The sequence below is a fragment of the Capricornis sumatraensis genome, chromosome 19 (assembly GCF_032405125.1).
Source record: "Capricornis sumatraensis isolate serow.1 chromosome 19, serow.2, whole genome shotgun sequence".
In the NCBI taxonomy this organism is placed as follows: Eukaryota; Metazoa; Chordata; class Mammalia; order Artiodactyla; family Bovidae; genus Capricornis; species Capricornis sumatraensis.
This window is the reverse complement of record NC_091087.1, coordinates 2,240,977-2,264,326: the sequence shown is the minus strand read 5'-3', so window position 1 is coordinate 2,264,326 and position 23,350 is coordinate 2,240,977.

The window sequence follows — 23,350 nt, the reverse complement described above, 5'->3', positions numbered from 1 at the left end:
ATGGCGGTGAACTTCTTGAGTTGCAGCAAGGGTGTGAAAGACCCTTTCGAAGTTCCAGAGTTTAGGTGTCATTAGTCTCCAGACGCCTCATCGGAAATAGGCCTCATCTCGCCTGGAAGGGAGAACTTACTGGATTTTCTCGAGTTGCGGCAGGTGTTCTCGAGTTACGACGGGGACCTCAGGGACCCGCCCTGGTGGCCTCAGGAGAGGCCAGTCCCCATGCGAGTTGCTAGGGGGCCTCTCGGGATTCCTCTCCCGTCGATACCGGGGCCAAAAACCTTGTGTGGAGTCAGGGCCGGAACCGAGGATTCCTCTCAGGGGCTGACATGGATCTTTGGGTACTTCTGGAGTCTCCCCAGGGGAGTCAGGCCTCGTCTCGAGTGGGGGCATGCACGTGCGCTTTCCTTCCAGGCTGTAGCAGCAATGTCACGCTTCCCGTCGCGTGGATCAAAGGATCTGTGGTTTTCCCTCGAGGCTTTCGCTCGAGGCTTTCCCACAGGGCTGTCCCACGTGCCACCGTGGTGTGAGTCGATCCTCGGCGTGAAAGATGAGCCAGTGCAGGGCAAAGAGGCTCCTCTGGAATGGACTGAGACATCTGGGGGACTCTTGGAATGGTGGTACGACCATGGAGTTCCTCTCGCCTTTCCTGTTGAGAGTGCCTCCTCTTGAGATGCGACGGGAACGCCGGGAATTCTTTCCCGTTGACAGTAGGGAATGGATCCCTCATCTCGAGCTATGAGGGGGAAACGGGGCTCCTCTGGATGTGGCCGGGACCATCGTGCTTCCTCTCGAGTGGAGACGGGTATGGTGGTGAACTTCTTGAGTTGCAGCAAGGGTGTGAAAGACCCCTTCGAAGTTCCAGAGGTTAGGTGTCATTTGTCTCCAGACGCCTCATCGGAAATAGGCCTCATCTCGCCTGGAAGGGAGAACTTCCTGGATTTTCTCGAGTTGCGGCAGGTGTTCTCGAGTTACGACGGGGACCTCAGGGACCCGCCCTGGTGGCCTCAGGAGAGGCCAGTCCCCATGCGAGTTGCTAGTGGGCCTCTCGGGATTCCTCTCCCGTCGATGCCGGGGCCAAAAACCTTGTGTGGAGTCAGGGCCGGAACCGAGGATTCCTCTCAGGGGCTGACATGGATCTTTGGGTACTTCTGGAGTCTCCCCAGGGGAGTCAGGCCTCGTCTCGAGTGGGGGCATGCACGTGCGCTTTCCTTCCAGGCTGTAGCAGCAATGTCATGCTTCCCGTCGCGTGGATCAAAGGATCTGTGGTTTTCCCTCGAGGCTTTCCCTCGAGGCTTTCCCACAGGGCTGTCCCACGTACCACCGTGGTGTGAGTCGATCCTCGGCGTGAAAGATGAGCCAGTGCAGGGCAAAGAGGCTCCTCTGGAATGGACTGAGACATCTGGGGGACTCTTGGAATGGAGGTACGACCATGGAGTTCCTCTCATCTTTCCTGTTGAGAGTGCCTCCTCTTGAGATGCGACGGGAACGCCGGGAATTCTTTCCCGTTGATAGCAGGGAAAGGATCCCTCATCTCGAGCTACGAGGGGGAAACGGGGCTCCTCTGGATGTGGGCGGGACCATCGTGTTTCCTCTCGAGTGGAGACGGGTATGGCGGTGAACTTCTTGAGTTGCAGCAAGGGTGTGAAAGACCCTTTCGAAGTTCTAGAGGTTCGGTGTCATTAGTCTCCAGACGTCTCATCGGAAATAGGCCTCATCTCGCCTGGAAGGGAGAACTTCCTGGATTTTCTCGAGTTGCGGCAGGTGTTCTCGAGTTACGACGGGGACCTCAGGGACCCGCCCTGGTGTCCTCAGGAAAGGCCAGTCCCCATGCGAGTTGCTCGGGGGCCTCTCGGGATTCCTCTCCCGTCGATACCGGGGCCAAAAACTTTGTGTGGAGTCAGGGCCGGAACCGAGGATTCCTCTCAGGGGATGACATGGATCTTTGGGTACTTCTGGAGTCTCCCCAGGGGAGTCAGGCCTCGTGTCGAGTGGGGACATGCACGTGCACTTTCCTTCCAGGCTGTAGCAGCAATGTCACGATTCCCGTCGCGTGGATCAAAGGATCTGTGGTTTTCCCTCGAGGCTTTCCCACTGGGCTGTCCCACGTGCCACCGTGGTGTGAGTGGATCCTCGGCGTGAAAGATGAGCCAGTGCAGGGCAAAGAGGTTCCTCTGGAATGGACTGAGAAATCTCGGGGACTCTTGGAATGGTGGTACGACCATGGAGTTCCTCTCGTCTTTCCTGTTGAGAGTGCCTCCTCTTGAGATGCGACGGGAACGCCGAAAATACTTTCCCGTTGATAGCAGGGAAAGGATCCCTCATCTCGAGCTCCGAGGGGCAAACGGGGCTCCTCTGGATGTGGGCGGGACCATCATGTTTCCTCTCGAGTGGAGACGGTTATGGCGGTGAACTTCTTGAGTTGCAGCAAGGGTGTGAAAGACCCTTTCGAAGTTCCAGAGGTTCCGTGTCATTAGTCTCCAGACGCCTCATCGTAAATAGGCCTCATCTCGCCTGGAAGGGAGAACTTCCTGGATTTTCTCGAGTTGCGGCAGGTGTTCTCGAGTTATGACGGGGACCTCAGGGACCCGCCCTGGTGGCCTCAGGAAAGGTCAGTCCCCTTGCGAGTTCCTAGGGGGCCTCTCGGGATTCCTCTCCCGTCGATACCGGGGCCAAAATACTTGTGTGGAGTCAGGGCCGGAACCGAGGATTCCTCTCAGGGGCTGACATGGATCTTTGGGTACTTCTGGAGTCTCCCCAGGGGAGTCAGGCCTCGTCTCGAGTGGGGGCATGCTCGTGCGCTTTCCTTACAGGCTGTAGCACCAATGTCACGCTTCCCGTAGCGTGAATCAAAGGATCTGTGGTTTTCCCTCGAGGCTTTCCCTCGAGGCTTTCCCACAGGGCTGTCCCACGTGCCACCGTGGTGTGAGTCGATCCTCGGCGTGAAAGATCAGCCAGTGCAGGGCAAAGAGGTTCCTCTGGAATGGACTGAGACATCTGGGTGACTCTTGGAATGGTGGTACGACCATGGAGTTCATCTCGCCTTTCCTGTTGAGAGTGCCTCCTCTTGAGATGCGACGGGAACGCCGGGAATTCTTTCCCGTTGAAAGCAGGGAAAGGATCCCTAATCTCGAGCTCCGAGGGGGAAACGGGTCTCCTCTGGATGTGGGCGGGACCATCGTGCTTCCTCTCGAGTGGAGACGGGTATGGCGGTGAACTTCTTGAGTTGCAGCAAGGGTGTGAAAGACCCTTTCGAAGTTCCAGAGTTTAGGTGTCATTAGTCTCCAGACGCCTCATCGGAAATAGGCCTCATCTCGCCTGGAAGGGAGAACTTACTGGATTTTCTCGAGTTGCGGCAGGTGTTCTCGAGTTACGACGGGGACCTCAGGGACCCGCCCTGGTGGCCTCAGGAGAGGCCAGTCCCCATGCGAGTTGCTAGGGGGCCTCTCGGGATTCCTCTCCCGTCGATGCCGGGGCCAAAAACCTTGTGTGGAGTCAGGGCCGGAACCGAGGATTCCTCTCAGGGGCTGACATGGATCTTTGGGTACTTCTGGAGTCTCCCCAGGGGAGTCAGGCCTCGTCTCGAGTGGGGGCATGCACGTGCGCTTTCCTTCCAGGCTGTAGCAGCAATGTCATGCTTCCCGTCGCGTGGATCAAAGGATCTGTGGTTTTCCCTCGAGGCTTTCCCTCGAGGCTTTCCCACAGGGCTGTCCCACGTACCACCGTGGTGTGAGTCGATCCTCGGCGTGAAAGATGAGCCAGTGCAGGGCAAAGAGGCTCCTCTGGAATGGACTGAGAAATCTGGGGGACTCTTGGAATGGAGGTACGACCATGGAGTTCCTCTCATCTTTCCTGTTGAGAGTGCCTCCTCTTGAGATGCGACGGGAACGCCGGGAATTCTTTCCCGTTGATAGCAGGGAAAGGATCCCTCATCTCGAGCTACGAGGGGGAAACGGGGCTCCTCTGGATGTGGGCGGGACCATCGTGTTTCCTCTCGAGTGGAGACGGGTATGGCGGTGAACTTCTTGAGTTGCAGCAAGGGTGTGAAAGACCCTTTCGAAGTTCTAGAGGTTCGGTGTCATTAGTCTCCAGAAGTCTCATTGGAAATAGGCCACATCTCGCCTGGAAGGGAGAACTTCCTGGATTTTCTCGAGTTGCGGCAGGTGTTCTCGAGTTACGACGGGGACCTCAGGGACCCGCCCTGTTGTCCTCAGGAAAGGCCAGTCCCCATGCGAGTTGCTCGGGGGCCTCTCGGGATTCCTCTCCCGTCGATACCGGGGCCAAAAACTTTGTGTGGAGTCAGGGCCGGAACCGAGGATTCCTCTCAGGGGATGACATGGATCTTTGGGTACTTCTGGAGTCTCCCCAGGGGAGTCAGGCCTCGTCTCGAGTGGGGGCATGCACGTGCGCTTTCCTTCCAGGCTGTAGCAGCAATGTCACGATTCCCGTCGCGTGGATCAAAGGATCTGTGGTTTTCCCTCGAGGCTTTCCCACTGGGCTGTCCCACGTGCCACCGTGGTGTGAGTGGATCCTCGGCGTGAAAGATGAGCCAGTGCAGGGCAAAGAGGTTCCTCTGGAATGGACGGAGAAATCTCGGGGACTCTTGGAATGGTGGTACGACCATGGAGTTCCTCTCGCCTTTCCTGTTGAGAGTGCCTCCTCTTGAGATGCGACGGGAACGCCGGGAATTCTTTCCCGTTGAAAGCAGGGAATGGATCCCTCATCTCGAGCTCCGAGGGGGAAACGGGTCTCCTCTGGATGTGGGCGGGACCATCGTGCTTCCTCTCGAGTGGAGACGGGTATGGCGGTGAACTTCTTGAGTTGCAGCAAGGGTGTGAAAGACCCTTTCGAAGTTCCAGAGTTTAGGTGTCATTAGTCTCCAGACGCCTCATCGGAAATAGGCCTCATCTCGCCTGGAAGGGAGAACTTACTGGATTTTCTCGAGTTGCGGCAGGTGTTCTCGAGTTACGACGGGGACCTCAGGGACCCGCCCTGGTGGCCTCAGGAGAGGCCAGTCCCCATGCGAGTTGCTAGGGGGCCTCTCGGGATTCCTCTCCCGTCGATGCCGGGGCCAAAAACCTTGTGTGGAGTCAGGGCCGGAACCGAGGATTCCTCTCAGGGGCTGACATGGATCTTTGGGTACTTCTGGAGTCTCCCCAGGGGAGTCAGGCCTCGTCTCGAGTGGGGGCATGCACGTGCGCTTTCCTTCCAGGCTGTAGCAGCAATGTCATGCTTCCCGTCGCGTGGATCAAAGGATCTGTGGTTTTCCCTCGAGGCTTTCCCTCGAGGCTTTCCCACAGGGCTGTCCCACGTACCACCGTGGTGTGAGTCGATCCTCGGCGTGAAAGATGAGCCAGTGCAGGGCAAAGAGGCTCCTCTGGAATGGACTGAGAAATCTGGGGGACTCTTGGAATGGAGGTACGACCATGGAGTTCCTCTCATCTTTCCTGTTGAGAGTGCCTCCTCTTGAGATGCGACGGGAACGCCGGGAATTCTTTCCCGTTGATAGCAGGGAAAGGATCCCTCATCTCGAGCTACGAGGGGGAAACGGGGCTCCTCTGGATGTGGGCGGGACCATCGTGTTTCCTCTCGAGTGGAGACGGGTATGGCGGTGAACTTCTTGAGTTGCAGCAAGGGTGTGAAAGACCCTTTCGAAGTTCTAGAGGTTCGGTGTCATTAGTCTCCAGAAGTCTCATCGGAAATAGGCCTCATCTCGCCTGGAAGGGAGAACTTCCTGGATTTTCTCGAGTTGCGGCAGGTGTTCTCGAGTTACGACGGGGACCTCAGGGACCCGCCCTGTTGTCCTCAGGAAAGGCCAGTCCCCATGCGAGTTGCTCGGGGGCCTCTCGGGATTCCTCTCCCGTCGATACCGGGGCCAAAAACTTTGTGTGGAGTCAGGGCCGGAACCGAGGATTCCTCTCAGGGGATGACATGGATCTTTGGGTACTTCTGGAGTCTCCCCAGGGGAGTCAGGCCTCGTCTCGAGTGGGGGCATGCACGTGCGCTTTCCTTCCAGGCTGTAGCAGCAATGTCACGATTCCCGTCGCGTGGATCAAAGGATCTGTGGTTTTCCCTCGAGGCTTTCCCACTGGGCTGTCCCACGTGCCACCGTGGTGTGAGTGGATCCTCGGCGTGAAAGATGAGCCAGTGCAGGGCAAAGAGGTTCCTCTGGAATGGACGGAGAAATCTCGGGGACTCTTGGAATGGTGGTACGACCATGGAGTTCCTCTCGTCTTTCCTGTTGAGAGTGCCTCCTCTTGAGATGCGACGGGAACGCCGAAAATACTTTCCCGTTGATAGCAGGGAAACGATCCCTCATCTCGAGCTCCGAGGGGCAAACGGGGCTCCTCTGGATGTGGGCGGGACCATCATGTTTCCTCTCGAGTGGAGACGGTTATGGCGGTGAACTTCTTGAGTTGCAGCAAGGGTGTGAAAGACCCTTTCGAAGTTCCAGAGTTTAGGTGTCATTAGTCTCCAGACGCCTCATCGGAAATAGGCCTCATCTCGCCTGGAAGGGAGAACTTCCTGGATTTTCTCGAGTTGCGGCAGGTGTTCTCGAGTTACGACGGGGACCTCAGGGACCCGCCCTGGTGGCCTCAGGAGAGGCCAGTCCCCATGCGAGTTGCTAGGGGGCCTCTCGGGATTCCTCTCCCGTCGATACCGGGGCCAAAAACCTTGTGTGGAGTCAGGGCCGGAACCGAGGATTCCTCTCAGGGGCTGACATGGATGTTTGGGTACTTCTGGAGTCTCCCCAGGGGAGTCAGGCCTCGTCTCGAGTGGGGGCATGCACGTGCGCTTTCCTTCCAGGCTGTAGCAGCAATGTCACGCTTCCCGTCGCGTGGATCAAAGGATCTGTGGTTTTCCCTCGAGGCTTTCGCTCGAGGCTTTCCCACAGGGCTGTCCCACGTGCCACCGTGGTGTGAGTCGATCCTCGGCGTGAAAGATGAGCCAGTGCAGGGCAAAGAGGCTCCTCTGGAATGGACTGAGACATCTGGGGGACTCTTGGAATGGTGGTACGACCATGGAGTTCCTCTCGCCTTTCCTGTTGAGAGTGCCTCCTCTTGAGATGCGACGGGAACGCCGGGAATTCTTTCCCGTTGACAGTAGGGAATGGATCCCTCATCTCGAGCTACGAGGGGGAAACGGGGCTGCTCTGGATGTGGGCGGGACCATCGTGCTTCCTCTCGAGTGGAGACGGGTATGGCGGTGAACTTCTTGAGTTGCAGCAAGGGTGTGAAAGACCCCTTCGAAGTTCCAGAGGTTAGGTGTCATTTGTCTCCAGACGCCTCATCGGAAATAGGCCTCATCTCGCCTGGAAGGGAGAACTTCCTGGATTTTCTCGAGTTGCGGCAGGTGTTCTCGAGTTACGACGGAGACCTCAGGGACCCGCCCTGGTGGCCTCAGGAGAGGCCAGTCCCCATGCGAGTTGCTAGGGGGCCTCTCGGGATTCCTCTCCCGTCGATGCCGGGGCCAAAAACCTTGTGTGGAGTCAGGGCCGGAACCGAGGATTCCTCTCAGGGGCTGACATGGATCTTTGGGTACTTCTGGAGTCTCCCCAGGGGAGTCAGGCCTCGTCTCGAGTGGGGGCATGCACGTGCGCTTTCCTTCCAGGCTGTAGCAGCAATGTCATGCTTCCCGTCGCGTGGATCAAAGGATCTGTGGTTTTCCCTCGAGGCTTTCCCTCGAGGCTTTCCCACAGGGCTGTCCCACGTACCACCGTGGTGTGAGTCGATCCTCGGCGTGAAAGATGAGCCAGTGCAGGGCAAAGAGGCTCCTCTGGAATGGACTGAGACATCTGGGGGACTCTTGGAATGGAGGTACGACCATGGAGTTCCTCTCATCTTTCCTGTTGAGAGTGCCTCCTCTTGAGATGCGACGGGAACGCCGGGAATTCTTTCCCGTTGAAAGCAGGGAAAGGATCCCTCATCTCGAGCTACGAGGGGGAAACGGGGCTCCTCTGGATGTGGGCGGGACCATCGTGTTTCCTCTCGAGTGGAGACGGGTATGGCGGTGAACTTCTTGAGTTCCAGCAAGGGTGTGAAAGACCCTTTCGAAGTTCTAGAGGTTCGGTGTCATTAGTCTCCAGACGTCTCATCGGAAATAGGCCTCATCTCGCCTGGAAGGGAGAACTTCCTGGATTTTCTCGAGTTGCGGCAGGTGTTCTCGAGTTACGACGGGGACCTCAGGGACCCGCCCTGGTGTCCTCAGGAAAGGCCAGTCCCCATGCGAGTTGCTCGGGGGCCTCTCGGGATTCCTCTCCCGTCGATACCGGGGCCAAAAACTTTGTGTGGAGTCAGGGCCGGAACCGAGGATTCCTCTCAGGGGCTGACATGGATCTTTGGGTACTTCTGGAGTCTCCTCAGGGGAGTCAGGCCTCGTCTCGAGTGGGGGCATGCACGTGCGCTTTCCTTCCAGGCTGTAGCAGCAATGTCACGCTTCCCGTCGCGTGGATCAAAGGATCTGTGGTTTTCCCTCGAGGCTTTCCCACTGGGCTGTCCCACGTGCCACCATGGTGTGAGTGGATCCTCGGCGTGAAAGATGAGCCAGTGCAGGGCAAAGAGGTTCCTCTGGAATGGACTGAGAAATCTCGGGGACTCTTGGAATGGTGGTACGACCATGGAGTTCCTCTCGTCTTTCCTGTTGAGAGTGCCTCCTCTTGAGATGCGACGGGAACGCCGAAAATACTTTCCCGTTGATAGCAGGGAAAGGATCCCTCATCTCGAGCTCCGAGGGGCAAACGGGGCTCCTCTGGATGTGGGCGGGACCATCATGTTTCCTCTCGAGTGGAGACGGTTATGGCGGTGAACTTCTTGAGTTGCAGCAAGGGTGTGAAAGACCCTTTCGAAGTTCCAGAGGTTCCGTGTCATTAGTCTCCAGACGCCTCATCGTAAATAGGCCTCATCTCGCCTGGAAGGGAGAACTTCCTGGATTTTCTCGAGTTGCGGCAGGTGTTCTCGAGTTATGACGGGGACCTCAGGGACCCGCCCTGGTGGCCTCAGGAAAGGTCAGTCCCATTGCGAGTTCCTAGGGGGCCTCTCGGGATTCCTCTCCCGTCGATACCGGGGCCAAAAACCTTGTGTGGAGTCAGGGCCGGAACCGAGGATTCCTCTCAGGGGCTGACATGGATGTTTGGGTACTTCTGGAGTCTCCCCAGGGGAGTCAGGCCTCGTCTCGAGTGGGGGCATGCACGTGCGCTTTCCTTCCAGGCTGTAGCAGCAATGTCACGCTTCCCGGCTCGTGGATCAAAGGATCTGTGGTTTTCCCTCGAGGCTTTCCCTCGAGGCTTTCCCACAGGGCTGACCCACGTGCCACCGTGGTGTGAGTCAATCCTCGGCGTGAAAGATGAGCCAGTGCAGGGCAAAGAGTTTCCTCTGGAATGGACTGAGAAATCTCGGGGACTCTTGGAATGGTGGTTCGACCATGGAGTTCCTCTCATCTTTCCTATTGAGAGTGCCTCCTCTTGAGATGCGACGGGAACGCCGGGAATTCTTTCCCGTTGATAGCAGGGAAAGGATCCCTCATCTCGAGCTACGAGGGGAAAACGGGGCTCCTCTGGATGTGGGCGGGACCATCGTGTTTCCTCTCGAGTGGAGACGGGTATGGCGGTGAACTTCTTGAGTTGCAGCAAGGGTGTGAAAGACCCTTTCGAAGTTCCAGAGGTTCGGTGTCATTAGTCTCCAGACGCCTCATCGGAAATAGGCCTCATTTCGCCTGGAAAGCAGAACTTCCTGGATTTTCTCGAGTTGCGTCAGGTGTTCTCGATTTACGACGGGGACCTCAGGGACCCGTCCTGGTGGCCTCAGGTACGGCCAGTCCCCATGCTAGTTGCTAGGGGGCCTCTCGGGATTCCTCTCCCGTCGATACCGGGGCCAAAAACCTTGTGTGGAGTCAGGGCCGGAATCGAGGATTCCTCTCAGGGGCTGACATGTGTCTTTGGGTACTTCTGGAGTCTCCCAAGGGGGGTCAGGCCTCGTCTCGAGTGGGGGCATGCACGTGCGCCTTCCTTCCAGGCTGTAGCAGCAATGTCACGCTTCCCGTCGCGTGGATCAAAGGATCTGTGGTTTTCCCTCGAGGCTTTCCCTCGAGGCTTTCCCACAGGGCTGTCTCACGTGCCACCGTTGTGTGAGTCGATCCTCGGCGTGAAAGATGAGCCAGTGCAGGGCAAACAGGTTCCTCTGGAATGGACTGAGACATCTGGGGGACTCTTGGAATGGTGGTACGACCATGGAGTTCCTCTCGCCTTTCCTGTTGAGAGTGCCTCCTCTTGAGATGCGACGGGAATGCCGGGAATTCTTTCCCGTTGAAAGCAGGGAAAGGATCCCTCATCTCGAGCTACGAGGGGGAAACGGGGCTCCTCTGGATGTGGGCGGGACCATCGTGCTTCCTTTCGAGTGGAGACGGGTATGGCGGTGAAATTCTTGAGTTGCAGCAAGGGTGTGAAAGACCCTTTCAAAGTTCCAGAGATTAGGTGTCATTAGTCTCCAGACGCCTCATCGGAAATAGGCCTCATTTCGCCTGGAAAGGAGAACTTCCTGGATTTTCTCGAGTTGCGGCAGGTGTTCTCGATTTACAACTGGGACCTCAGGGACCCGCCCTGGTGGCCTCAGGAACGGCCAGTCCCCATGCTAGTTGCTATGGGGCCTCTCGGGATTCCTCTCCCGTCGATACCGGGGCCAAAAACCTTGTGTGGAGTCAGGGCCGGAACCGAGGATTCCTCTCAGGGATTGACATGGATCTTTGGGTAATTCTGGAGTCTCCCTAGGGGAGTCAGGACTCGTCTCGAGTGGGGGCATGCACGTGCGCTTTCCTTCCAGGCTGTAGCAGCAATGTCATGCTTCCCGTCGCGTGGATCAAAGGATCTGTGGTTTTCCCTCGAGGCTTTCCCTCGAGGCTTTCCCACAGGGCTGTCCCACGTGCCACCGTGGTGTGAGTGGATCCTCGGCGTGAAAGATGAGCCAGTGCAGGGCAAAGAGGTTCCTCTGGAATGGACGGAGAAATCTCGGGGACTCTTGGAATGGTGGTACGACCATGGAGTTCCTCTCGTCTTTCCTGTTGAGAGTGCCTCCTCTTGAGATGCGACGGGAACGCCGAAAATACTTTCCCGTTGATAGCAGGGAAACGATCCCTCATCTCGAGCTCCGAGGGGCAAACGGGGCTCCTCTGGATGTGGGCGGGACCATCATGTTTCCTCTCGAGTGGAGACGGTTATGGCGGTGAACTTCTTGAGTTGCAGCAAGGGTGTGAAAGACCCTTTCAAAGTTCCAGAGTTTAGGTGTCATTAGTCTCCAGACGCCTCATCGGAAATAGGCCTCATCTCGCCTGGAAGGGAGAACTTCCTGGATTTTCTCGAGTTGCGGCAGGTGTTCTCGAGTTACGACGGGGACCTCAGGGACCCGCCCTGGTGGCCTCAGGAGAGGCCAGTCCCCATGCGAGTTGCTAGGGGGCCTCTCGGGATTCCTCTCCCGTCGATACCGGGGCCAAAAACCTTGTGTGGAGTCAGGGCCGGAACCGAGGATTCCTCTCAGGGGCTGACATGGATCTTTGGGTACTTCTGGAGTCTCCCCAGGGGAGTCAGGCCTCGTCTCGAGTGGGGGCATGCACGTGCGCTTTCCTTCCAGGCTGTAGCAGCAATGTCACGCTTCCCGTCGCGTGGATCAAAGGATCTGTGGTTTTCCCTCGAGGCTTTCGCTCGAGGCTTTCCCACAGGGCTGTCCCACGTGCCACCGTGGTGTGAGTCGATCCTCGGCGTGAAAGATGAGCCAGTGCAGGGCAAAGAGGCTCCTCTGGAATGGACTGAGACATCTGGGGGACTCTTGGAATGGTGGTACGACCATGGAGTTCCTCTCGCCTTTCCTGTTGAGAGTGCCTCCTCTTGAGATGCGACGGGAACGCCGGGAATTCTTTCCCGTTGACAGTAGGGAATGGATCCCTCATCTCGAGCTACGAGGGGGAAACGGGGCTCCTCTGGATGTGGGCGGGACCATCGTGCTTCCTCTCGAGTGGAGACGGGTATGGCGGTGAACTTCTTGAGTTGCAGCAAGGGTGTGAAAGACCCCTTCGAAGTTCCAGAGGTTAGGTGTCATTTGTCTCCAGACGCCTCATCGGAAATAGGCCTCATCTCGCCTGGAAGGGAGAACTTCCTGGATTTTCTCGAGTTGCGGCAGGTGTTCTCGAGTTACGACGGAGACCTCAGGGACCCGCCCTGGTGGCCTCAGGAGAGGCCAGTCCCCATGCGAGTTGCTAGGGGGCCTCTCGGGATTCCTCTCCCGTCGATGCCGGGGCCAAAAACCTTGTGTGGAGTCAGGGCCGGAACCGAGGATTCCTCTCAGGGGCTGACATGGATCTTTGGGTACTTCTGGAGTCTCCCCAGGGGAGTCAGGCCTCGTCTCGAGTGGGGGCATGCACGTGCGCTTTCCTTCCAGGCTGTAGCAGCAATGTCATGCTTCCCGTCGCGTGGATCAAAGGATCTGTGGTTTTCCCTCGAGGCTTTCCCTCGAGGCTTTCCCACAGGGCTGTCCCACGTACCACCGTGGTGTGAGTCGATCCTCGGCGTGAAAGATGAGCCAGTGCAGGGCAAAGAGGCTCCTCTGGAATGGACTGAGACATCTGGGGGACTCTTGGAATGGAGGTACGACCATGGAGTTCCTCTCATCTTTCCTGTTGAGAGTGCCTCCTCTTGAGATGCGACGGGAACGCCGGGAATTCTTTCCCGTTGAAAGCAGGGAAAGGATCCCTCATCTCGAGCTACGAGGGGGAAACGGGGCTCCTCTGGATGTGGGCGGGACCATCGTGTTTCCTCTCGAGTGGAGACGGGTATGGCGGTGAACTTCTTGAGTTCCAGCAAGGGTGTGAAAGACCCTTTCGAAGTTCTAGAGGTTCGGTGTCATTAGTCTCCAGACGTCTCATCGGAAATAGGCCTCATCTCGCCTGGAAGGGAGAACTTCCTGGATTTTCTCGAGTTGCGGCAGGTGTTCTCGAGTTACGACGGGGACCTCAGGGACCCGCCCTGGTGTCCTCAGGAAAGGCCAGTCCCCATGCGAGTTGCTCGGGGGCCTCTCGGGATTCCTCTCCCGTCGATACCGGGGCCAAAAACTTTGTGTGGAGTCAGGGCCGGAACCGAGGATTCCTCTCAGGGGCTGACATGGATCTTTGGGTACTTCTGGAGTCTCCTCAGGGGAGTCAGGCCTCGTCTCGAGTGGGGGCATGCACGTGCGCTTTCCTTCCAGGCTGTAGCAGCAATGTCACGATTCCCGTCGCGTGGATCAAAGGATCTGTGGTTTTCCCTCGAGGCTTTCCCACTGGGCTGTCCCACGTGCCACCATGGTGTGAGTGGATCCTCGGCGTGAAAGATGAGCCAGTGCAGGGCAAAGAGGTTCCTCTGGAATGGACTGAGAAATCTCGGGGACTCTTGGAATGGTGGTACGACCATGGAGTTCCTCTCGTCTTTCCTGTTGAGAGTGCCTCCTCTTGAGATGCGACGGGAACGCCGAAAATACTTTCCCGTTGATAGCAGGGAAAGGATCCCTCATCTCGAGCTCCGAGGGGCAAACGGGGCTCCTCTGGATGTGGGCGGGACCATCATGTTTCCTCTCGAGTGGAGACGGTTATGGCGGTGAACTTCTTGAGTTGCAGCAAGGGTGTGAAAGACCCTTTCGAAGTTCCAGAGGTTCCGTGTCATTAGTCTCCAGACGCCTCATCGTAAATAGGCCTCATCTCGCCTGGAAGGGAGAACTTCCTGGATTTTCTCGAGTTGCGGCAGGTGTTCTCGAGTTATGACGGGGACCTCAGGGACCCGCCCTGGTGGCCTCAGGAAAGGTCAGTCCCATTGCGAGTTCCTAGGGGGCCTCTCGGGATTCCTCTCCCGTCGATACCGGGGCCAAAAACCTTGTGTGGAGTCAGGGCCGGAACCGAGGATTCCTCTCAGGGGCTGACATGGATGTTTGGGTACTTCTGGAGTCTCCCCAGGGGAGTCAGGCCTCGTCTCGAGTGGGGGCATGCACGTGCGCTTTCCTTCCAGGCTGTAGCAGCAATGTCACGCTTCCCGGCTCGTGGATCAAAGGATCTGTGGTTTTCCCTCGAGGCTTTCCCTCGAGGCTTTCCCACAGGGCTGACCCACGTGCCACCGTGGTGTGAGTCAATCCTCGGCGTGAAAGATGAGCCAGTGCAGGGCAAAGAGTTTCCTCTGGAATGGACTGAGAAATCTCGGGGACTCTTGGAATGGTGGTTCGACCATGGAGTTCCTCTCATCTTTCCTATTGAGAGTGCCTCCTCTTGAGATGCGACGGGAACGCCGGGAATTCTTTCCCGTTGATAGCAGGGAAAGGATCCCTCATCTCGAGCTACGAGGGGAAAACGGGGCTCCTCTGGATGTGGGCGGGACCATCGTGTTTCCTCTCGAGTGGAGACGGGTATGGCGGTGAACTTCTTGAGTTGCAGCAAGGGTGTGAAAGACCCTTTCGAAGTTCCAGAGGTTCGGTGTCATTAGTCTCCAGACGTCTCATCGGAAATAGGCCTCATCTCGCCTGGAAGGGAGAACTTCCTGGATTTTCTCGAGTTGCGGCAGGTGTTCTCGAGTTACGACGGGGACCTCAGGGACCCGCCCTGGTGGCCTCAGGAAAGGCCAGTCCCCATGCGAGTTGCTCGGGGGCCTCTCGGGATTCCTCTCCCGTCGATACGGGGGCCAAAAACTTTGTGTGGAGTCAGGACCGGAACCGAGGATTCCTCTCAGGGGCTGACATGGATCTTTGGGTACTTCTGGAGTCTCCCCAGGGGAGTCAGGCCTCGTCTCGAGTGGGGGCATGCACGTGCGCTTTCCTTCCAGGCTGTAGCAGCAATGTCACGCTTCCCGTGGCGTGGATCAAAGGATCTGTGGTTTTCCCTCGAGGCTTTCCCTCGAGGCTTTCCCACAGGGCTGTCCCACGTGCCACCGTGGTGTGAGTCGATCCTCGGCGTGAAAGATGAGCCAGTGCAGGGCAAAGAGGTTCCTCTGGAATGGACTGAGAAATCTCGGGGACTCTTGGAATGGTGGTACGACCATGGAGTTCCGCTCGTCTTTCCTGTTGAGAGTGCCTCCTCTTGAGATGCGACGGGAACGCCGAAAATACGTTCCCGTTGATAGCAGGGAAAGGATCCCTCATTTCGAGCTACGAGGGGCAAACGGGGCTCCTCTGGATGTGGGCGGGACCATCATGTTTCCTCTCGAGTGGAGACGGATATGGCGGTGAACTTCTTGAGTTGCAGCAAGGGTGTGAAAGACCCTTTCGAAGTTCCAGAGGTTCCGTGTCATTAGTCTCCAGACGCCTTATCGGAAATAAGCCTCATCTCGCCTGGAAGGGAGAACTTCCTGGATTATCTCGAGTTGCGGCAGGTGTTCTCGAGTTACGACGGGGACCTCATGGACCCGCCCTGGTGGCCTCAGGAAAGGCCAATCCCCATGCGAGTTGCTCGGGGGCCTCTCAGGATTCCTCTCCTGTCGATTCCGGGGCCAAAAAACTTGTGTGGAGTCAGGGCCGGAACCGAGGATTCCTCTCAGGGGCTGACATGGATCTTTGGGTACTTCTGGAGTCTCCCCAGGGGAGTCAGGCCTTGTCTCGGGTGGGGGCATGCACGTGCGCTTTCCTTCCAGGCTGTAGCAGCAATGTCTCGGTTCCCGTCGCGTGGATCAAAGGATCTGTGGTTTTCCCTCGAGGCTTTCCCACAGGGCTGTCCCACGTGCCACCGTGGTGTGAGTCGATTCTCGGCGTGAAAGATGAGACAGTGCAGGGCAAGGAGGTTCCTCTGGATTGGACTGAGACATCTGAGGGACTCTTGGAATGGTGGTACGACCATGGAGTTCCTCTCGCCTTTCCTGTTGAGAGTGCCTCCTCTTGAGATGCGACGGGAACGCCGGGAATTCTTTCCCGTTGAAAGCAGGGAAAGGATCCCTCATCTCGAGCTACGAGGGGGAAACGGGGCTCCTCTGGATGTGGGCGGGACCATCGTGCTTCCTCTCGAGTGGAGACGGGTATGGCGGTGAAATTCTTGAGTTGCAGCAAGGGTGTGAAAGACCCTTTCGAAGTTCCAGAGGTTAGGTGTCATTAGTCTCCAGACGCCTCATCGGAAATAGGCCTCATTTCGCCTGGAAAGCAGAACTTCCTGGATTTTCTCGAGTTGCGTCAGGTGTTCTCGATTTACGACGGGGACCTCAGGGACCCGTCCTGGTGGCCTCAGGTACGGCCAGTCCCCATGCTAGTTGCTAGGGGGCCTCTCGGGATTCCTCTCCCGTCGATACCGGGGCCAAAAACCTTGTGTGGAGTCAGGGCCGGAATCGAGGATTCCTCTCAGGGGCTGACATGTGTCTTTGGGTACTTCTGGAGTCTCCCAAGGGGGGTCAGGCCTCGTCTCGAGTGGGGGCATGCACGTGCGCCTTCCTTCCAGGCTGTAGCAGCAATGTCACGCTTCCCGTCGCGTGGATCAAAGGATCTGTGGTTTTCCCTCGAGGCTTTCCCTCGAGGCTTTCCCACAGGGCTGTCTCACGTGCCACCGTTGTGTGAGTCGATCCTCGGCGTGAAAGATGAGCCAGTGCAGGGCAAACAGGTTCCTCTGGAATGGACTGAGACATCTGGGGGACTCTTGGAATGGTGGTACGACCATGGAGTTCCTCTCGCCTTTCCTGTTGAGAGTGCCTCCTCTTGAGATGCGACGGGAATGCCGGGAATTCTTTCCCGTTGAAAGCAGGGAAAGGATCCCTCATCTCGAGCTACGAGGGGGAAACGGGGCTCCTCTGGATGTGGGCGGGACCATCGTGCTTCCTTTCGAGTGGAGACGGGTATGGCGGTGAAATTCTTGAGTTGCAGCAAGGGTGTGAAAGACCCTTTCAAAGTTCCAGAGATTAGGTGTCATTAGTCTCCAGACGCCTCATCGGAAATAGGCCTCATTTCGCCTGGAAAGGAGAACTTCCTGGATTTTCTCGAGTTGCGGCAGGTGTTCTCGATTTACAACTGGGACCTCAGGGACCCGCCCTGGTGGCCTCAGGAACGGCCAGTCCCCATGCTAGTTGCTATGGGGCCTCTCGGGATTCCTCTCCCGTCGATACCGGGGCCAAAAACCTTGTGTGGAGTCAGGGCCGGAACCGAGGATTCCTCTCAGGGATTGACATGGATCTTTGGGTAATTCTGGAGTCTCCCTAGGGGAGTCAGGACTCGTCTCGAGTGGGGGCATGCACGTGCGCTTTCCTTCCAGGCTGTAGCAGCAATGTCATGCTTCCCGTCGCGTGGATCAAAGGATCTGTGGTTTTCCCTCGAGGCTTTCCCTCGAGGCTTTCCCACAGGGCTGTCCCACGTGCCACCATGGTGTGAGTCGATCCTCAGCGTGAAAGATGAGCCAGTGCAGGGCAAAGAGTTTCCTCTGGAATGGACTGAGAAATCTCGGGGACTCTTGGAATGGTGGTACGACCATGGAGTTCCTCTCGCCTTTCCTGTTGAGAGTGCCTCCTCTTGAGATGCGACGGGAACGCCGGGAATTCTTTCCCGTTGATAGCAGGGAAAGGATCCCTCATCTCGAGCTACGAGGGGGAAACGGGGCTCCTCTGGATGTGGGCGGGACCATCGTGTTTCCTCTCGAGTGGAGACGGGTATGGCGGTGAACTTCTTGAGTTGCAGCAAGGGTGTGAAAGACCCTTTCGAAGTTCCAGAGGTTCGGTGTCATTAGTCTCCAGACGCCTCATCGGAAATAGGCCTCATCTCGCCTGGAAGGGAGAACTTCCTGGATTTTCTCGAGTTGCGGCAGGTGTTCTCGAGTTACGACGGGGACCTCAGGGACCCGCCCTGGTGTCCTCAGGAAAGGCCAGTCCCCATGCGAGTTGCTCGGGGGCCTCTCGGGATTCCTCTCCCGTCGATACTGGGGCCAAAATCCTTCTGTGGAGTCAGGGCCGGAACCGAGGATTCCTCTCAGGGGCTGACATGGGTCTTTGGGTACTTCTGGAGTCTCCCCAGGGGGGTCAGGCCTCGTCTCGAGTGGGGGCATGCACGTGCGCCTTCATTCCAGGCTGTAGCAGCAACGTCACGCTTCCCGTCGCGTGGATCAAAGGATCTGTGGTTTTCCCTCGAGGCTTTCCCTCGAGGCTTTCCCACAGGGCTGTCTCACGTGCCATCGTGGTGTGAGTCGATCCTCGGCGTGAAAGATGAGCCAGTGCAGGGCAAACAGGTTCCTCTGGAATGGACTGAGACATCTGGGGGACTCTTGGAATGGTGGTACGACCATGGAGTTACTCTCGCCTTTCCTGTTGAGAGTGCCTCCTCTTGAGATGCGACGGGAACGCCGGGAATTCTTTCCCGTTGAAAGCAGGGAAAGGATCCCTCATCTCGAGCTACGAGGGGGAAACGGGGCTCCTCTGGATGTGGGCGGGACCATCGTGCTTCCTCTCGAGTGGAGACGGGTAAGGCGGTGAACTTCTTGAGTTGCAGCAAGGGTGTGAAAGACCCTTTCGAAGTTCCAGAGGTTAGGTGTCATTTGTCTCCAGAGGCCTCATCGGAAATAGGCCTCATCTCGCCTGGAAGGGAGAACTTCCTGGATTTTCTCGAGTTGCGGCAGGTGTTCTCGAGTTACGACGGGGACCTCAGGGACCCGCCGTGGTGGCCTCAGGAGAGGCCAGTCCCCATGCGAGTTGCTAGGGGTCCTCTCGGGATTCCTCTCCCGTCGATACCGGGGCCAAAAACCTTGTGTGGAGTCAGGGCCGGAACCGAGGATTCCTCTCAGGGGCTGACATGGATCTTTGGGTACTTGTGGAGTCTCCCCAGGGGAGTCAGGCCTCGTCTCGAGTGGGGGCATGCACGTGCGCTTTCCTTCCAGGCTGTAGCAGCAATGTCACGCTTCCCGTCGCGTGGATCAAAGGATCTGTGGTTTTCCCTCGAGGCTTTCCCTCGAGGCTTTCCCACAGGGCTGTCCCACGTGCCACCGTGGTGTGAGTCGATCCTCGGCGTGAAAGATGAGCCAGTGCAGGGCAAAGAGGCTCCTCTGGAATGGACTGAGACATCTGGGGGACTCTTGGAATGGTGGTACGACCATGGAGTTCCTCTCGCCTTTCCTGTTGAGAGAGCCTCCTCTTGAGATGCGACGGGAACGCCGGGAATTCTTTCCCGTTGAAAGCAGGGAAAGGATCCCTCATCTCGAGCTACGAGGGGGAAACGGGGCTCCTCTGGATGTGGGCGGGACCATCGTGCTTCCTCTCGAGTAGAGACGGGTACGGCGGTGAACTTCTTGAGTTGCAGCAAGTGTGTGAAAGACCCTTTCGAAGTTCCAGAGGTTAGGTGTCATTAGTCTCCAGACGCCTCATCGGAAATAGGCCTCATCTCGCCTGGAAGGGAGAACTTCCTGGATTTTCTCGAGTTGCGGCAGGTGTTCTCGGGTTACGACGGGGACCTCAGGGACCGGCCCTGGTGGCCTTAGGAGAGGCCAGTCCCCATGCGAGTTGCTAGGGGGCCTCTCGGGATTCCTCTCCCGTCGATACCGGGGCCAAAAACCTTGTGTGGAGTCAGGGCCGGAACCGAGGATTCCTCTCAGGGGCTGCCATGGATCTTTGGGTACTTCTGGAGTCTCCCCAGGGGAGTCAGGCCTCGTCTCGAGTGGGGGCATGCACGTGCGCTTTCCTTCCAGGCTGTAGCAGCAATGTCACGCTTCCCGTCGCGTGGATCAAAGGATCTGTGGTTTTCCCTCGAGGCTTTCCCTCGAGGCTTTCCCACAGGGCTGTCCCACGTGCCACCGTGGTGTGTGTGGATCCTCGGCGTGAAAGATGAGCCAGTGCAGGGCAAAGAGGTTCCTCTGGAATGGACTGAGACATCTGGGGGACTCTTGGAATGGTGGTGCGACCATGGAGTTCCTCTCGCCTTTCCTGTTGAGAGTGCCTCCTCTTGAGATGCGACGGGAACGCCGGGAATTCTTTCCCGTTGAAAGCAGGGAAAGGATCCCTCATCTCGAGCTCCGAGGGGGAAACGGGGCTCCTCTGGATGTGGGCGGGACCATCGTGCTTCCTCTCGAGTGGAGACGGGTATGGCGGTGAACTTCTTGAGTTGCAGCAAGGGTGTGAAAGACCCTTTCGAAGTTCCAGAGGTTAGGTGTCATTAGTCTCCAGACGCCTCATTGGAAATAGGCCTCATCTCGCCTGGAAGGGAGAACTTCCTGGATTTTCTCGAGTTGCGGCAGGTGTTTTCGAGTTACGACGGGGACCTCAGGGACCCGCCCTGGTGGCCTCAGGAGAGGCCAGTCCCCATGCGAGTTGCTAGGGGGCCTCTCGGGATTCCTCTCCCGTCGATACCGGGGCCAAAAACCTTGTGTGGAGTCAGGGCCGGAACCTAGGATTCCTCTCAGGGGCTGACATGGATCTTTGGGTACTTCTGGAGTCTCCCCAGGGGAGTCAGGCCTCGTCTCGAGTGGGGGCATGCACGTGTGCTTTCCTTCCAGGCTGTAGCAGCAATGTCACGCTTCCCGTCGCGTGGATCAAATGATGTGTGGTTTTCCCTCGAGGCTTTCCCTCCAGGCTTTCCCACAGGGCTCTCCCACGTGCCACCGTGGTGTGAGTCGATCCACGGCGTGAAAGATGAGCCAGTGCAGGGCAAAGAGGTTCCTCTGGAATGGACTGAGACATCTGGGGGACTCTTGGAATGGTGGTACGACCATGGAGTTCCTCTCGCCTTTCCTGTTGAGAGTGCCTCCTCTTGAGATGCGACGGGAACGCCGGGAATTCTTTCCCGTTGAAAGCAGGGAACGGATCCCTCATCTCGATCTACGAGGGGGAAACGGGGCTCCTCTGGATGTGGGCGGGACCATCGTGCTTCCTCTCGAGTGGACACGGGTATGTCGGTGAACTTCTTGAGTTGCAGCAAGGGTGTGAAAGACCCTTTCGAAGTTCCAGAGGTTGGGTGTCATTAGTCTCCAGACGCCTCATCGGAAATAGGCCTCATCTCGCCTGGAAGGGAGAACTTCCTGGATTTTCTCGAGTTGCGGCAGGTGTTCTCGAGTTACGACGGGGACCTCAGGGACCCGCCCTGGTGGCCTCAGGAGAGGCCAGTCCCCATGCGAGTTGCTAGGGGGCCTCTCGGGATTCCTCTCCCGTCGATACCGGGGCCAAAAACCTTGTGTGGAGTCAGGGCCGGAACCGAGGATTCCTCTCAGGGGCTGACATGGATCTTTGGGTACTTCTAGAGTCTCCCCAGGGGAGTCAGGCCTGGTCTCGAGTGGGGGCATGGACGTGTGCTTTCCTTCCAGGCTGTAGCAGCAATGTCACGCTTCACGTCGCGTGGATCAAATGATCTGTGGTTTTCTATCGATGCTTTCCCTCGAGGCTTTCCCACAGGGCTGTCCCACGTGCCACCGTGTTGTGAGTCGATCCTCGGAGTGAAAGATGAGCCAGTGCAGGGCAAAGAGGTTCCTCTGGAATGGACTGAGACATCTGAGGGACTCTTGGAATGGTGGTACGACCATGGAGTTCCTCTCGCCTTTCCTGTTGAGAGTGCCTCCTCTTGAGATGCGACGGGAACGCTGGGAATTCTTTCCCGTTGAAAGCAGGGAAAGGATCCCTCATCTCGAGCTACGAGGGGGAAACGGGGCTCCTCTGAATGTGGGCGGGACCATCGTGCTTCCTCTCGAGTGGAGACGGGTATGCTGGTGAACATCTTGAGTTGCAGCAAGGGTGTGAAAGACCCTTTCGAAGTTCCAGAGGTTACGTGTCAGTCTCCAGACGCCTCATCGGAAATAGACCTCATCTCGCCTGGAAGGGAGAACTTCCTGGATTTTCTCGAGGTGCGGCAGGTGTTCTCGAGTTACGACGGGTACCACAGGGACCCGCCCTGATGGCCTCAGGAGAGGCCAGTCCCCATGCGAGTTGCTAGGTCGGCCTCTCGGGATTCCTCTCCCGTCGATACTGGGGCCAAAAACCTTGTGTGGAGTCAGGGCCGGAACCGAGGATTCCTCTCAGGGGCTGACATGGATCTTTGGGTACTTCTGGAGTCTCCCCAGGGGAGTCAGGCCTCGTCTCGAGTGGGGGCATGGACGTGCGCTTTCCTTCCAGGCTGTAGCAGCAATGTCACGCTTCCCGTCGCGTGGATCAAAGTATCTGTGGTTTTCCCTCGAGGCTTTTCCTCGAGGCTTTCCCACAGGGATGTCCCACGTGCCACCGTGGTGTGAGTCGATCATCGGCGTGAAAGATGAGCCAGTGTAGGGCAAAGAGGTTCCTCTGGAATGGACTGAGACATCTGGGGGACTCTTGGAATGGTAGTACGACCATGGAGTTCCTCTCGCCTTTCCTGTTGAGAGTGCCTCCTCTTGAGATGCGACGGGAATGCCGGGAATTCTTTCCCGTTGAAAGCAGGGAAAGGATCCCTCATCTCGAGCTACGAGGGGGAAACGGGGCTCCTCTGGATGTGGGCGGGACCATCGTGCTTTCTCTCGTGTGGAGACGGGTATGGCGGTAAACTTCTTGAGTTGCAGTAAGGGTGTGAAAGACCCTTTCGCAGTTCCAGAGGTTGGGTGTCATTAGTCTCCAGACGCCTCATCGGAAATAGACCTCATCTCGCCTGGAAGGGAGAACTTCCTGGATTTTCTCGAGTTGCGGCAGGTGTTCTCGAGTTACGACGGGGACCTCAGGGACCCGCCCTGGTGGCCTCAGTAGAGGCCAGTCCCCATGCGAGTTGTTAGGGGGCCTCTCGGGATTCCTCTCCCGTCGACACCGGGGCCAAAAACCTTGTGTGGAGTCAGGGCCGGAACCGAGGATTCCTCTCAGGGGCTGACATGGATCTTTGGGTACTTCTGGAGTCTCCCCAGGGGAGTCAGGCCTCGTCTCGAGTGGGGGCATGGACGTGCGCTTTCCTTCCAGGCTGTAGCAGCAATGTCACGCTTCCCGTCGCGTGGATCAAAGTATCTGTGGTTTTCCCTCGAGGCTTTCCCTCGAGGCTTTCCCACAGGGCTGTCCCACGTGCCACCGTGGTGTGAGTCGATCCTCGGCGTGAAAGATGAACCAGTGCAGGACAAAGAGGTTCCTCTGGAATGGACTGAGACATCTGGGGGACTCTTGGAATGGTGGTACGACAATGGAGTTCCTCTCTCCTTTCCTGTTGAGAGTGCCTCCCCGTGAGATGCGACGGGAACGCCGGGAATTCTTTCCCGTTGGAAGCAGGGAAAGGATCCCTCATCTCGAGCTACGAGGGGGAAACGGGGCTCCTCTGGATGTGGGCGGGACCATCGTGCTTCCTCTCGAGTGGACACGGGTATGTCGGTGAACTTCTTGATTTGCTGCAAGGCTGTGAAAGACTCTTTCGAAGTTCCAGAGGTTAGGTGTCATTAGTCTCCAGACGCCTCATCGGAAATAGGCCTCATCTAGCCT